Raw genomic sequence first — 12,977 nt, 5'->3', positions numbered from 1 at the left:
CATGGTGCTGGTAGTAAACTGTTTTATTTATGACCCAATGGGTTGGATACAGGCAGGTTTTGAACTCCTCACTTCTTTTTTATCAGATTGTTTGTGCATTGCACTTCAGGTGGTGCTTCAACAGGATGACTCAAAGTTTTCTCAGCTATGTCTTGTGAATGTGATTCACCAAAGTGACCCCACTTTAGAGTGTGTCTTGCTCATGAAGATGGCTTCTGTTATGCTGTACTTAGCTGACACTTGGAGTTTCTATAATAAAATATTTTGATTCTTTATGCTTTTATGCAAAAGTTCCAGGGTATTAATTTTTCTTCTCACAGCATAATACTCTTACATGTTGTCCAAAGTAGACTGATGACAGTTAGTTATGATTATTGTGGTTATGATACATTTTCGTATCTGTAAACCTTAATAATAAGAGAAAGCAATTTTAATAGGTGAAAGCAATGCTTCTCTCATCCTAAGCTGAAATACCTTGGCAAAAGAGTACTGACAGGCCCACCAAACAGCCACACTGTATTTGATGGTATCCATTGGAAGCCTTTTGTATGTTGTTTCCAAGTTTCAATGTTTTCTTAATAACTGACTTTATGTGTCATATGTGCGTTTCAATAAATCCATTACTTTTTGGTTAAGGGATGAATTCATCAAATGATTGCATTCCCATTCAAAGGTGAACTTCAAGGATTGATCTGCATATTAGGGTCTATTGATTCACATTACCTCTTCAGGTTTTCCAAGCAGAGATTTGTAGAACTGCAATGGCTGCTCCACAGCTAGGTCTAACACTGGTACAGTCATTTTATCAACTATTGAGTACTTAGTGTATCTTTCTCTAATTACCAAATATTGGAGACCATTTACTTCAAACAAATCAGAAGCAATATATTGCCAAGGGTATGAGGAAATCTTCTGTAGTTCCAAAGGTTCAGTTGTTGTGGCATCTTAATATTCTGCTCAAAGTTGACAGGAATTGCACACTATTTCAATGACATTATTCATTTTTGTCCAATAAATGTTTTCACTCTCAGGATGTCATGCATTTCTGAAGAGTTTGATGGTTGGTCTGTGAATTGCTTCAAAATATCCTCAGTTGTTTTATCAGGAATGAGCACCTGTTCAACCTTAAGAAAAGAATGCCTGCTTCTATAGCTAGTTTAACCCTGAAAGACTAATAAGCACATAAGGTTTTTGAATATTTGTCTCCCTTCTACCCATCATCTGTAGATCATGATGTAATGCATTAAGTCTGGGATCATTTGAATTTTCCCTGCACAGAATTTTTTGATTCTTCTGAATGAAGATAATTATTACAGTGTACATTTCTAGATCTTTGATTTCAATCTTGATTCAGTGTTGTTCTCATCTAGTTGAATATCACTGTGGATTTCTGGATTAGTCAGTCAACTAAGAGCATCTGTCAAACAGATCTATACATAGGTTATCTGGCACCATGGGCAGTACCCAGAGTAGTATCACCCTCTGCCTGGCATTGAGAGTGAAAATGGAAAACGGTCTGGCCAAAGATGAGATAAAAAATACTGAAAACTGTATTGTAACTATTAACTTATACAAGCCCCTTGCTACAGTTACTCATACAGTAAACTACCTCAACCTGAGGCTGACAATGACCAAAAAGTAAAAACTAAAAAAAGACATGCAATCTCCTTGCTGCAGTTACTGACATACGCTAAACTACGATCACCATCAGTTTGTTAACTGAATACCATTCGTGCTTCTGCAACAAATACTGATTGTGCCCCAAACATCTGCATTGTCAAGTGCATCTGGGATTGAGGTTAACAAATCACTTTGTAGTCATATCTTTATGTTTTGAGAAACATGCATTGCTCTCCGGCAGGTATAGAATGCAAAAGTTATGCACATATAGTAAAAAGTCATTTGTGGGTCATTACAACAAGGAATGACTTGCCATAAAGGTAAGTGTGATAGCACTCGATTTCACAAATAAAGGCAAGCATGTCATGTTCAATATTGCGATAATGGGACTGATACTTTGTTAAAGTTTTAAAGCCAACAGCAATTGACCTAAGTCTACCTCAGTCCTTGCAGTGATGTGTTTACCTCCAGAATTCAGATTTGCTTTTGATTATAGTACTTTAAACAGGTATTCAGAGAGATCAGTGACTTTAGTTCTTCAAAGAATGTCTTGTGGCCAGTGCCCCATGTTGAGAGTACTCTCTTTTTCATTAGACCTAATACAGTACATACTTTTGCAGTGAACCTTTGTATGTAAGGAGATAAATAATTTGGCGTTTCTATTAATCTATGCAAGTTGTCTTTGCTCTGAGGAGTTATCATTGTCTACATGTCTCTTTTATTTGGGTAAGCATTATTATCCTTCCTTTTATGAAAACTTCCAAAGAACAAAATGTTTATTTGACTTATTTTACCTTTACCACTATTAAACACTAGTCTTAGTTTGGCAGCTCTGTCCATCAGACTAATTTGAGTTCTGACTTGCTCTTCAATTTTCCACAGATAACTGCATCATCAGATATGCTGACTAAATCATGGAGACTTTCAAGAATTTGATTTATCTTGGTATGGAATAGTTATTGAAACACACCAAACATAAATGGCAGATTTTTTTCCAGGATTATTATCCAAATGAAGTGTGAAATTTTTTTTAAACACCTTTGATTATCACTTCTTGCACAGGCAAACATACATTTCATAGGTTCATAAGTGTGTACTAGGCCAACAGCCCTGGAGCCTTTACAAGCCTACCCCATAGAGATGCCCTGGCATCATGTTGTGGTTAGTTCCTGGTGCCTCTATCAAGTAGAGCCACTAGAGTGATCCCCGGGGTGAACTTTCTATTTCCCATCCACTCATCAAGATTTCTCTTGAAAAGGGACAGTGAGGTGCTCTGCTTGACATGTATGGGAAGTCTATTCCAGAGCATGGGCATTCTCATGTTCTGTTGATTGTGGTTATGAGGTTGAGGTCCCTAGACCGTATGGTGCGGAGGGATTGGGATTTCTTTAGGTGTAACATTTCTAACACGGCTGGGTCAGACATAGCTTTGTAAGTGAAGCAGAGATTGCCTCTTAATAGACAATATGAGACAGTAAAAGCTGGAGTTTTCTGAGTCTGTCTATGTAGGGCATGTGTTTAAGACCTAGGATCATCTTCGTGAGGTACTTTTGGGGCCTTTCCAGTTGTTGCAGGTGTTTAGTGAGGTACATGCCAAATGGGGCATTATACTCGATGATTGGTCTAATGAGGGAAGAGTAGAGAGAGATGATGAATTCTTTCTTCCTGGATGCAAAACCCATGGTAATGAGATGTGCCACATAGAAGGACTTTCTGACCACAGTGGCAATGTGGTGGTCAAAGGAGAGGTTGATGTCAACCTGTGTCCCCAGATCTATTATAACACCTTCATTGTTCAGTGGGCTACCATCAATGTGGTAATTAGTGGGAACTGAATTTTTCCCAAAGGGAATGATGATGCATTTTTTGGCATTAAGCTTAAGGCCATGGTTTCGAAACCAGTTGTTGGCTCTCAGTGAGGCCTTTCTGTAGGATGTCTACATCACTCGGGGAGTTAATAATGGCTCCCAGCTTGCAATCGTCAGTGAACTTGGTCAGCCAGAGTCCTTCCATGTTGGCCTGGACTTCTGAGAAGTAGCTGCCAAACAGGAGAGGACCCAGGACTGATCCCTGTGGGACTCCACTCGTGACTGGTCAGGAGTCTGACTTGGAGTATGCTACTTTCACACTGTGGGTTCTATCTGTAAGCCAGTTTGCAACCAACCTAGTGATATAGGGGTTGATGCCTAGTTTGGTGAGTCTATCAATAATTCCTGAGTGGGGAATGATATCAAAGGCCTTGGACAGATCAAGGTAGGCTGTATCCACAGCTCTGGTGACTGACTCAAAGAAGTCAACCAGGTTAAGCAGGCATGATCTACCCTTCACAAAACCAAATTGCGTGGGATCCAGAGTTTGGAGATTCCCTATATCCTTGTTAATTAGGTCCATTATGATGCGCTCCATAGCCTTACATATCAGACTCATCAGGCTAATGGGGCAATAATTCCAGGGTCTGTAGTCGCTCCCCCTTTATGGAGAGGGTTGACTGTAGCAGTGTGCCATTCTGTAGAGAGAAAGTCTGAGATGAGGTTGTGATTGAACAGGGCACACAGATGTGGTGTCAGTTCACTTTGTAGTTCATGTAGAACACAGCCAGGGATATTGCCGGGTCCCATGGAAGCTGTATTCTTGGCCTTGGAAAATGCAGCTTTAACCTGTGCTGCAGTAATGCTGGGTGCCTGGCATTCTTCTGGTATTGTGATTGGTCCTCTAGGGGGGGAGAAAGAGGTAAAGTGGCCACTGAATCTGTCAGCCAGTATAGTGGCTCAGTATAGGAGGTACCATTGTGCAGTAACTCAGAGCAAATCTGAGGTATTGCCATGGAGATTCTTGATATAACTGTAGAAGGCTTTGTGGTTATTTTTAGTGACTGTTACAATTCTGCCTTCATAGCTAGCTTTAGAGTTTTGATGAGGAATCTCAACTTTTTGTTGAGGCTAATAAGGGAGTTTTTCCAGTCTTGGGACTTCACCTTTTTCTGCAACAGTTTCTTCCTTCTGTTGTAGAGTTTGTTAATGGCAAAGGACCACCAGATTGGCTTCCTTTTTTGGAGGAGAGCGTCTTGGTTCTGTTGGGTATGGCTAGTTCCATGCATTTAAGTACATGTTCGTACAGTGCATTGGTGTATGATTTGGTGGTCATGCACCTATTTTCCATTTGTATGGGTCCTGTTAAGTTAGCCACCTCTGTTTTTAGAAACCCAAAGTCAGATTTGAAGAAGTTTTTCATGGTGATTACCTTTGCTGTGGTGTGGGTGAGATGTGGATTTCCATGGTAATTAGTTTGTGGTCAGATATAACCAAGGAACAATTGACTATTGGTGTTGATCAACAGTTGCCCATGTTAGTAATAACCAGGTCAAGGATGTTGCTTCATCTAGTGGGAGTAGGAATGAGCTTGTCCAGTGCATTGGAATTAATGAATTCCAGGAAGCATTGAGCAAGTGTATTGGTGCATGAGTAGTTTTCCCAGTTGATGGAGGGGTAATTGAAGTCACCCAGTATGAGGGTTTTGGGTTGGGCCCTAATAGTTTCCAGGCTGCTTAGGAACATGGAATAAGAGTTTTGGGACATATTTGGGGACCTATATAAGGCTACGACCTGAATAGCTGTCTTACCCACTGTTAGTTGTACCTGAAGTATCTCCGATGCGTCATCCTGGGCTACTAGTCTGGAGGTGTGCATATCCTTTATGAATATGGAGATACCACCACCTTTGGAGTTTTGGTCCATTTTCTGGGCTGAAAGGTGTGGAATGAGTTATAGCCTGGTAGCACAGGGGTGCTTTCTTCTGCTTTAAACCAGGTCTCAGTTACAGCACAAATGTCAATGATGTTCTCCATTTTGAGGAGTGCTTTGAGCGAGTGCATCTTGAGATTTAGACTTCTAGAAAAATGGACATTTGTTTGATATGTTTTTTAGAAAATAAAACAAACCATATTATCATGTTCACAGCTATAAACATTATACACCACACATATTCTTCTATACAACATAATCAAGTCAACGTTAAATAAACTGGTCAATTCCTTTCTTCCTTTAAACCTCAATCCTCCAACAAAACATTTTTTGGCATGGATTGTTCCCATAATTTCCATTTTTCTATGTAATTTGCTCCTATCATTTTCTAAATATCCCACTTTCAGTTATTTTATCTGTGCTACAATATTCAAAACTTCAAATACAGCTGGTTTAGTCTTTGATTTCCATTTTCTAGTAATTTTTTTTTGCAACCACCAGAATTAAACTTAAGTTCTTAACAAGGCATTACTATGTCTAGACAATTCAGATCCTGTATCCTAGCTCAAACAAATGTCCATAGTTACCTACTTGCTTACCCAGTATTTCTGTCGAAGTACTCAAATTTTAGCTCTGTCCCTCTTAATCACTCTTAACACAGGTTCCTTTTGGGCAAAAGGTGTTAATTATACTTAATAACTAATGACAATAATTAAGAGCTGAATAGTTTACTTCAGGAAATGTATATTAATTAACATTTTCTAATTCTGGTAATGTCTCAAGTTAATAGAACTAAACTATTTTAAAAGTGTTACTGATTGTCCCTGATTTTTTCTGGATTTGTTCCTGATTCTGTTGAGATTTGTCCCCGATTGTTTTTTGACAGACATTTGTTTCTTTGTGTTTTCTAACCTTTCACTTTCGTGAATCTACAAGTCATCAACACTAATTGTTGTGAGCTGTAATACTTTGCACACAAATTCTGGCACATGAGTACATGCACAGAATAAAAGTCAATGTCAGTCTAGCCAGAACTCTTCTAGTAACATGGAACTGTTCTGACTTGAATTCAAGGTATGGAATATTATTGCTGCTGAATGGGATTAATTCTGTTTCATGCACCAGTTGCCACCACATACATTTGCTTAAATGTGCATAATGGAAATGTATTCCCTGAGGCCCCAAAATATTTTTTTTAATGAAATGTGTCCCCAACTCTTGTTTAGTGAGATGGTCTTATGTCCAGTAACATATAAGCTTTATCTTGGCCTACATAGAGATCAACACCATCCATGTACTGTGCACTTGTTTTAATGGTAGAAGTGCCTTTGGTCATCACTGTCCTCAGCATATTCAACATTATCCATTGCATCAATAAGTGACTCATTCTGTTTCTTCTTATTTGAGTTGAAATGTAGGCTTCTGGTATTAGCTTGCAAACTGTTTGTGTGCTTTGCAGCACTTTCACCAATGCTGCTTCATTCCACATGGCAGAGCATGCATCATTTGATGAAGCGGATGTGGTTTATGACTTGTAACACATTTATAGCATCTTCTCCTTCTTCTTGCCATAGCATATTCATTTTCAGAGTGAGATAACCAAGCTGATGTAGCTGCTTGTGATTTGCTACCACAGCTTCTTGTTTTTGAACAACATGCACGTCCAGTGATCTAATCTTCATTTCTGTCTGCTTCATGAGGGGTGCAAGCAATCATCAGTTCAGACACTCACTAAATTCATCTCCTGGAAGGTGAGTTTCATTCCTGAAATTTGGACCTTAATCACAAAAATCATGAATGTTCTCACATGAGTTTTGCCTGTATTGGATAAGGAGCAGCTTGTGTCTGAAAATAACATTTAGTTTCTGGTAAACTTCTAAGAAATTCTACAGAGCTGCAGATGTTTGTTTCTTCCTCTTCCAAACCACCATTGACATTTAGCCATTATAATCCTTCATTACAAATACATCAGCATATGTTTCTGGCTTGTTTGACTGGATATCTGAACTGCTCATTCTTTAAATACAGAATCATCTTTTTACTACGGTGGTGGTGCTGCGGTAGCGTTGTCGCCTCACAGTAAGACGCTGTCCTGTCCGATTCTCAGCTAGAGCATCTTCTGTGTGGAGACATGCGTGAATGGGCGTACCTTCATTGAAGGTTGTGCATCAGAGCTGGCAACTCGGCACGTAAAAATCTACTGCCAATCATTAGCGGACCGGAGTTGCGCTGTGGCGACCCCTAACCGGGAAAAGCCGAAAGACACAACAACAACAACAACTTTTTCTTCAACAGTGGCAAGGCCTTCCTCAGGGCAGGCTCAGACCACTGTGAAGCTATTCAACATGAAGACAGCGGTGTCAGGATTGCAACCTAAACTGCTTTTTTCCACGTTCTTACAAAAACTGCTCTCTCTCTCTCTTTTATTTATTTATAAGTTTATTCTCAGTGATGTAAACAGAGAAAGCACACCTGACATTCTAATAACATCCTAACATCACCACCATGAAGTAAAAGTTGGGAAACTCATTGCATGTTTAGTTAATTATCACATTTTGTCATTGCTTTTTAGCATTGTGCCACATAGGAAAAGCACTGTAAGGCATATTTAATTTCATAAAATAATTCTCTCTTTTTTGACAACATATTACAGCAGGCTTTCAGTAAAGAATACATGAGTTCCAACTCTGCATAAATGGTTGGGAATTTAAACAAATGAAAGCATTTTTGCAGGTAAGCAACCCCCCCCCCCCCCGCCACCCTATCTCTCTGTGAGGCAAGCTCCCCCAACATCCCAACATAAAGAAAAAGGAAATCTGGGAAAACAAATTAATCACTGCCAGCGCACACTTAGAAACTACATTGGCAGTAGTTGCCTATGTAAAATAGCAACTGGGTAGATAAGCATCAGTCAGCTGAACTCACCCAGACAGAATTTCATCCCATTTGCATTCAGTGAGATGCAGAAAAGCCTTTCAATAGTATAGAACTGAGAGGAGCTGTGCTAAAAAAAGACATAAATACAAATCTGCTGAAAAAAAAATTAAGCCTCTGGTGGAAAACTAGCTAGATGTTATAAGAACAAGAGAAACTCTTTGATTCTACATGCATGTGACATTTATGTAGATAAAAATTGAAAAGAGAGCTAGTGCCAAATGGTCAAGACATCAAAATATTAAAAAAATTAGGCCAGATTCATTAACGCCTACACTAAATGTACGAGTATACGATCTGCATTCAAGAACATCTCTATCACATTTTTTGTGCTTTCTCATCACTCAGAAAGATTACACGAAGTGTACGTGTAGTCCACACTTTATGGTAGCCTTTATGAATTCCCATCAATATTAAGGCTGCAAGAATATCAGTAGGAAAACTAAAATTAGGAGGAAGAAGGTGTGAGTCATGTCTGTGTTGTCTGTTCACTCAGAATGATGTACACTTAGTGTAGACATCACTCAGTCTCAGGGAAAGTCTTGTTTTATAACCTGAGTGTTACCTGTTCAGAGAGCATAATTATTTATGCTTCAGTGAGCAAGGATGCAGTTGTGTAAATGAGTGAAAGCACAAGCATTTGCAAAATGCAAGCACCTGATGCAGTCTGATGTTTAGCTACAAGGATGCCCTGTTTCCTCCAAATGAGCAGACACCAAATCATTATCATAAATTACATATTCTGTCCAATCAGAGTGAAGTAGCTGGGTCTCTCATGTTAATTTAATGCTTCCTTACATAAAGGAAAAGGAAACATTTTTATTCAACCTTCTCTGCATCACGGAGGATTGTTTTATTTTGGAAAATTGCATAATCTCCAATCTGAATTGCTGCTTTGAGTTTTTTAAAATCGTGATGTATGTAGTCCAGATTGTTACAATAGCTGACTTCTTAATAGCACTGCTTCTGATCCATTTGCACCACTTAACACTTTTGTTGTTAACTTTAGAAACTGACCTTAAAGTTGGAGTTAGTGAAGGATTATGAACCTTATCCTACACAGCACAGATTGGCCAAGGTCATTGCAGCACTGGTCGAGGAATGAATTATAACATGGCCCTGGCAGCATATTTCAGGCTCCTATAAGTGGGCCTATTAATGCACTTTGTGTAAACACCTATGACAAATCCCTCCCTCCATCCCTCTTGCACATGCTACCTGGAACTTACTAATATATTGTATGCCCCCTATATATATATATATATATATATATATATATATATATATATATATATATATATATATATATCATGTTTTCATGAATATAAATGACTACAGCGCCATATCCGTTGAAAGCATATTGTGGTAGTGTCAATGTAAACGGTATACTTGCTGTTCTCTCCCAGTAACACATTTTCACAAGAACAGCCTTTGGACAAATAACCAATCTCCTCTCTCAGTCATGCATGACTCCAGTGGTATCTTTCCCTTTACCATCCATATCCACATTAGATGCATTAAATTCAAGTTCCTCTGTAGAACACTCCTTCTCAAGAGAATAATTCTCTATTGACATATCCTCCCACCACTGCAGTCATCACTTAGAAAGTTCTTCTTCATGTTCATGTTATCCGTATCCACTCCTGCTAGCATCCAGAACTAACCCAAGATCACTCATTTATGCAAGAAGCAGACCAAAGCTATGGGGGGGGGGGTTGCCTTATGTGCCAAATTGCATGGGCCACCAATGGCAGAAATTATTTTTACTATTTTTAACCACTCCTCCCCCACCATGAGCATACATAAGGATAAAAATCATTGCCTCATAGTCATAGTCAGCCTTAGGCATAGTCCAATTAGGCGGCTGCCTAGGGCGCCGCTCTAGCAGGGGCGCTTTTCCAGTATTTATTGAGTGTAAGTAGACCATGATGGGGCACCGAGTGGTGTGGGAGGGGGCGCTGTGGAACCCTTTTGCCTAGGGCACCAATTAACCTAAGGCCACTCCTGCTCATAGTGAATAGTGTGAAATATACATAGAAATGTGTGTCTATTTAGCAGTTTGTTGGAATGAAACACTAGCAATTTGTGATTTGTTAAATTCATGAATTTCCACATTCACTAACAGTGTATGACATTCTAGTTCAGCATAAAACAAAAACCCAACCAGCAATGTGATACAAAATCAGTTTATACAATTACTGGTAAATGTGGCACTTAGGTTATGCCTAAAAATATATCCTTATTATTGTTAAGATAAACTAGTTCATGTATTTTCAAGAAAACGATAAAGTAGGTAGAAACATTTACAAAGCTTATGTATGTCAAATGTAAGAGAAATGTTTTAATAGTTTTTCTTGATGTTTGCTTGTGATTGAAAATTGAAAATTAAGCAGCACATTTATTTACCCTTCAAAGGGACCAGAATGCAACAATCCAGATGTAAAGAAGGTGGCAGTTTAAGAAGAGAGACTTTGAGCATGCTTTTTTAGCATTAATTCATTATACAACTTTATTTTTTTATATTTGTTGACCTGTGCTGATCTAAAAGGACCTACTTTAGCCTAGGGCCAGGGATGTAATTAATAAGAGTGAAGCATTTAGCTTTCAAAATGTGTAAAAAGGCAAACAATAAAGTGATTATCACTTATAAAATCCATAAACAGAAAATTAGGCAAAGGTGTTTGCATACTGTACTTGAAACAAAATACATACAAATCTTACCTAAAAGCACTTTTAGAACTATTCTGCAAACAGTCAATCTGAATTGGTTAGCAGAAAATGAATCATTACATGTGAAATATATTAGCTCTAATAGTATGATAGATTAGAGAAATGTGGTTTGGGAACAAACCAATCTGACCAGGGATATATTTGGGTGAGGGTCAGGTAGGAATAGCATTACGAGTTCAGATGGTGGTGGAAGAAAGTTAGTATGGGGGGTGGAAGGGTTAAACTGGGAAAGTAGGAGGGTTAGGAGGAAATGAGGTAAGTGAAGGAGAAGCTTAACTGGTTTTGTGTGAGTGCAACTAGGTAAGGGATCACATGCTGGCATGGACACTGCTTGATAATTAGAATAAGTGAGCTGAGATGAGGACACTGCTTATTGCGCTAGAGTGAGCAGGGTTACACTGCCCCAGTAAATGGTTATATGGATATCATGATGTGATCAATAAATTAAAATATTGTTCAATAAAGTTATGTTTATGGACGTTTAATAAAGGTCAGCAAATGCCATTTGATGTGGTGTGTTGAGGGGGACTGGGACAAATGTTTATATTTGCATTGCATTTAGCAGCAATTCACTTATGTTATGGGGTTTATTTAGTAAGTCAGTAAGCAGGGTTACACTTCCCCAGTAAATGGTTATATGGATGTCATGCTGTGATCAATAAATTAAAATATTGTTCAATAAAGTTATGTTTATGGACGTTTAATAAAGGTCAGCAAATGTCATTTGATGTGGTGTGTTGAAGGGGACTGGGACAAATGTTTATATTTGCATTGCATTTAGAAGTAATTCAGTTATGTTATGGGGTTAATTTAGTAAGTCAGTAACCCAGCTTAGTGGTATTCCCTGAGCAAGAATTGTTTCAATGCTATAACTGGTATATTACACAAGTGAGAGCTGTCTCTACCATTTTAATCAGGGTTTAATAAGTTGTATATATCTGGTTTCTTCATTTTGCTGGAAGTTTACAGTGTGATGCTGTCACTTCTCTGGGGACAGGTGCTGTCAGTCTACAATAGTATTCATTTGCATTTATTTTTATTTTTTTAATTTTAATGTTAGTCTCCAAAGGCAGTTTATGTGAGTGTGTGTGTGTGTGTGTGTGTGTGTGTGTGTGTGTGTGTGTGTGTGTGTGTGTGTGTGTGTGTGTGTGTGTGTGTGTGTGTGCACGCGCGCTTATTCTCCATTAATGCAAAGTCCAGTGCAAAACATGACAGCGGCAAGCACACATTCCTTCACAGCTCCCCCAGCACATGCACACATACATCTCTAGTCTCTCTCTAGTCAGGGAAGCATAGTTTAAGTGCTTCAGAATAATGCATGTTACAGCAAGGCCAGCCTTTCTGTGTGTTGGGGGTGGGGCTGAGACAGTGGCGGGCCAGAAGTTGAAGCCAGGGGATGAAGGGCCAGAAAAAGGCCATGGGCACAAAATTGACATGTCATCCCAGGCAACAAATTCAGTTGCAATACCTCTTAATGTTCACCTCCACAAATTAATGTTTCCTTTATAAAGCTATTGCAGCTTATTAGCATACTGCTAGAGCAGAATCTGGGCATAACAATACTAAAAATATGGTAACTATCTGCAGAGCTTCAGTAATAAGGTAATAGTGTACCATCAGCAAAGCAAGCAGGGTGGGAATGAGTGATAATTTTGACTCCAACAGATCTGTATCATAATAAAGCCTGCAACTGCATTTCTTGTTTGCCCTTAGAGATTAATTCTATGGATCTCAAGTTGAGATTTTATGTAGAAGCGGTAGTCAGTTCTACGACCTGTATGCAAAAGTCTGTTTGAGCTTTGCTTGCCCTGAGCAATCTCTACACTTTTTTCTACCAGAGTCACAAAGGCACTCAGTAATAGAGTATTTGCATATCTCCTTCAATGATAAACTCTAGCTTTATGCAGACTAGTGGAGACTTGTGCTGCTTTGTTCTATCCAGAGACAATACGT

The sequence above is a fragment of the Protopterus annectens genome, chromosome 3.part0 (assembly GCF_019279795.1).
Source record: "Protopterus annectens isolate FY-2018-M chromosome 3.part0, PAN1.0, whole genome shotgun sequence".
Lineage (NCBI taxonomy): Eukaryota > Metazoa > Chordata > Ceratodontiformes > Protopteridae > Protopterus > Protopterus annectens.
Note: the sequence above shows the minus strand (reverse complement) of the source record.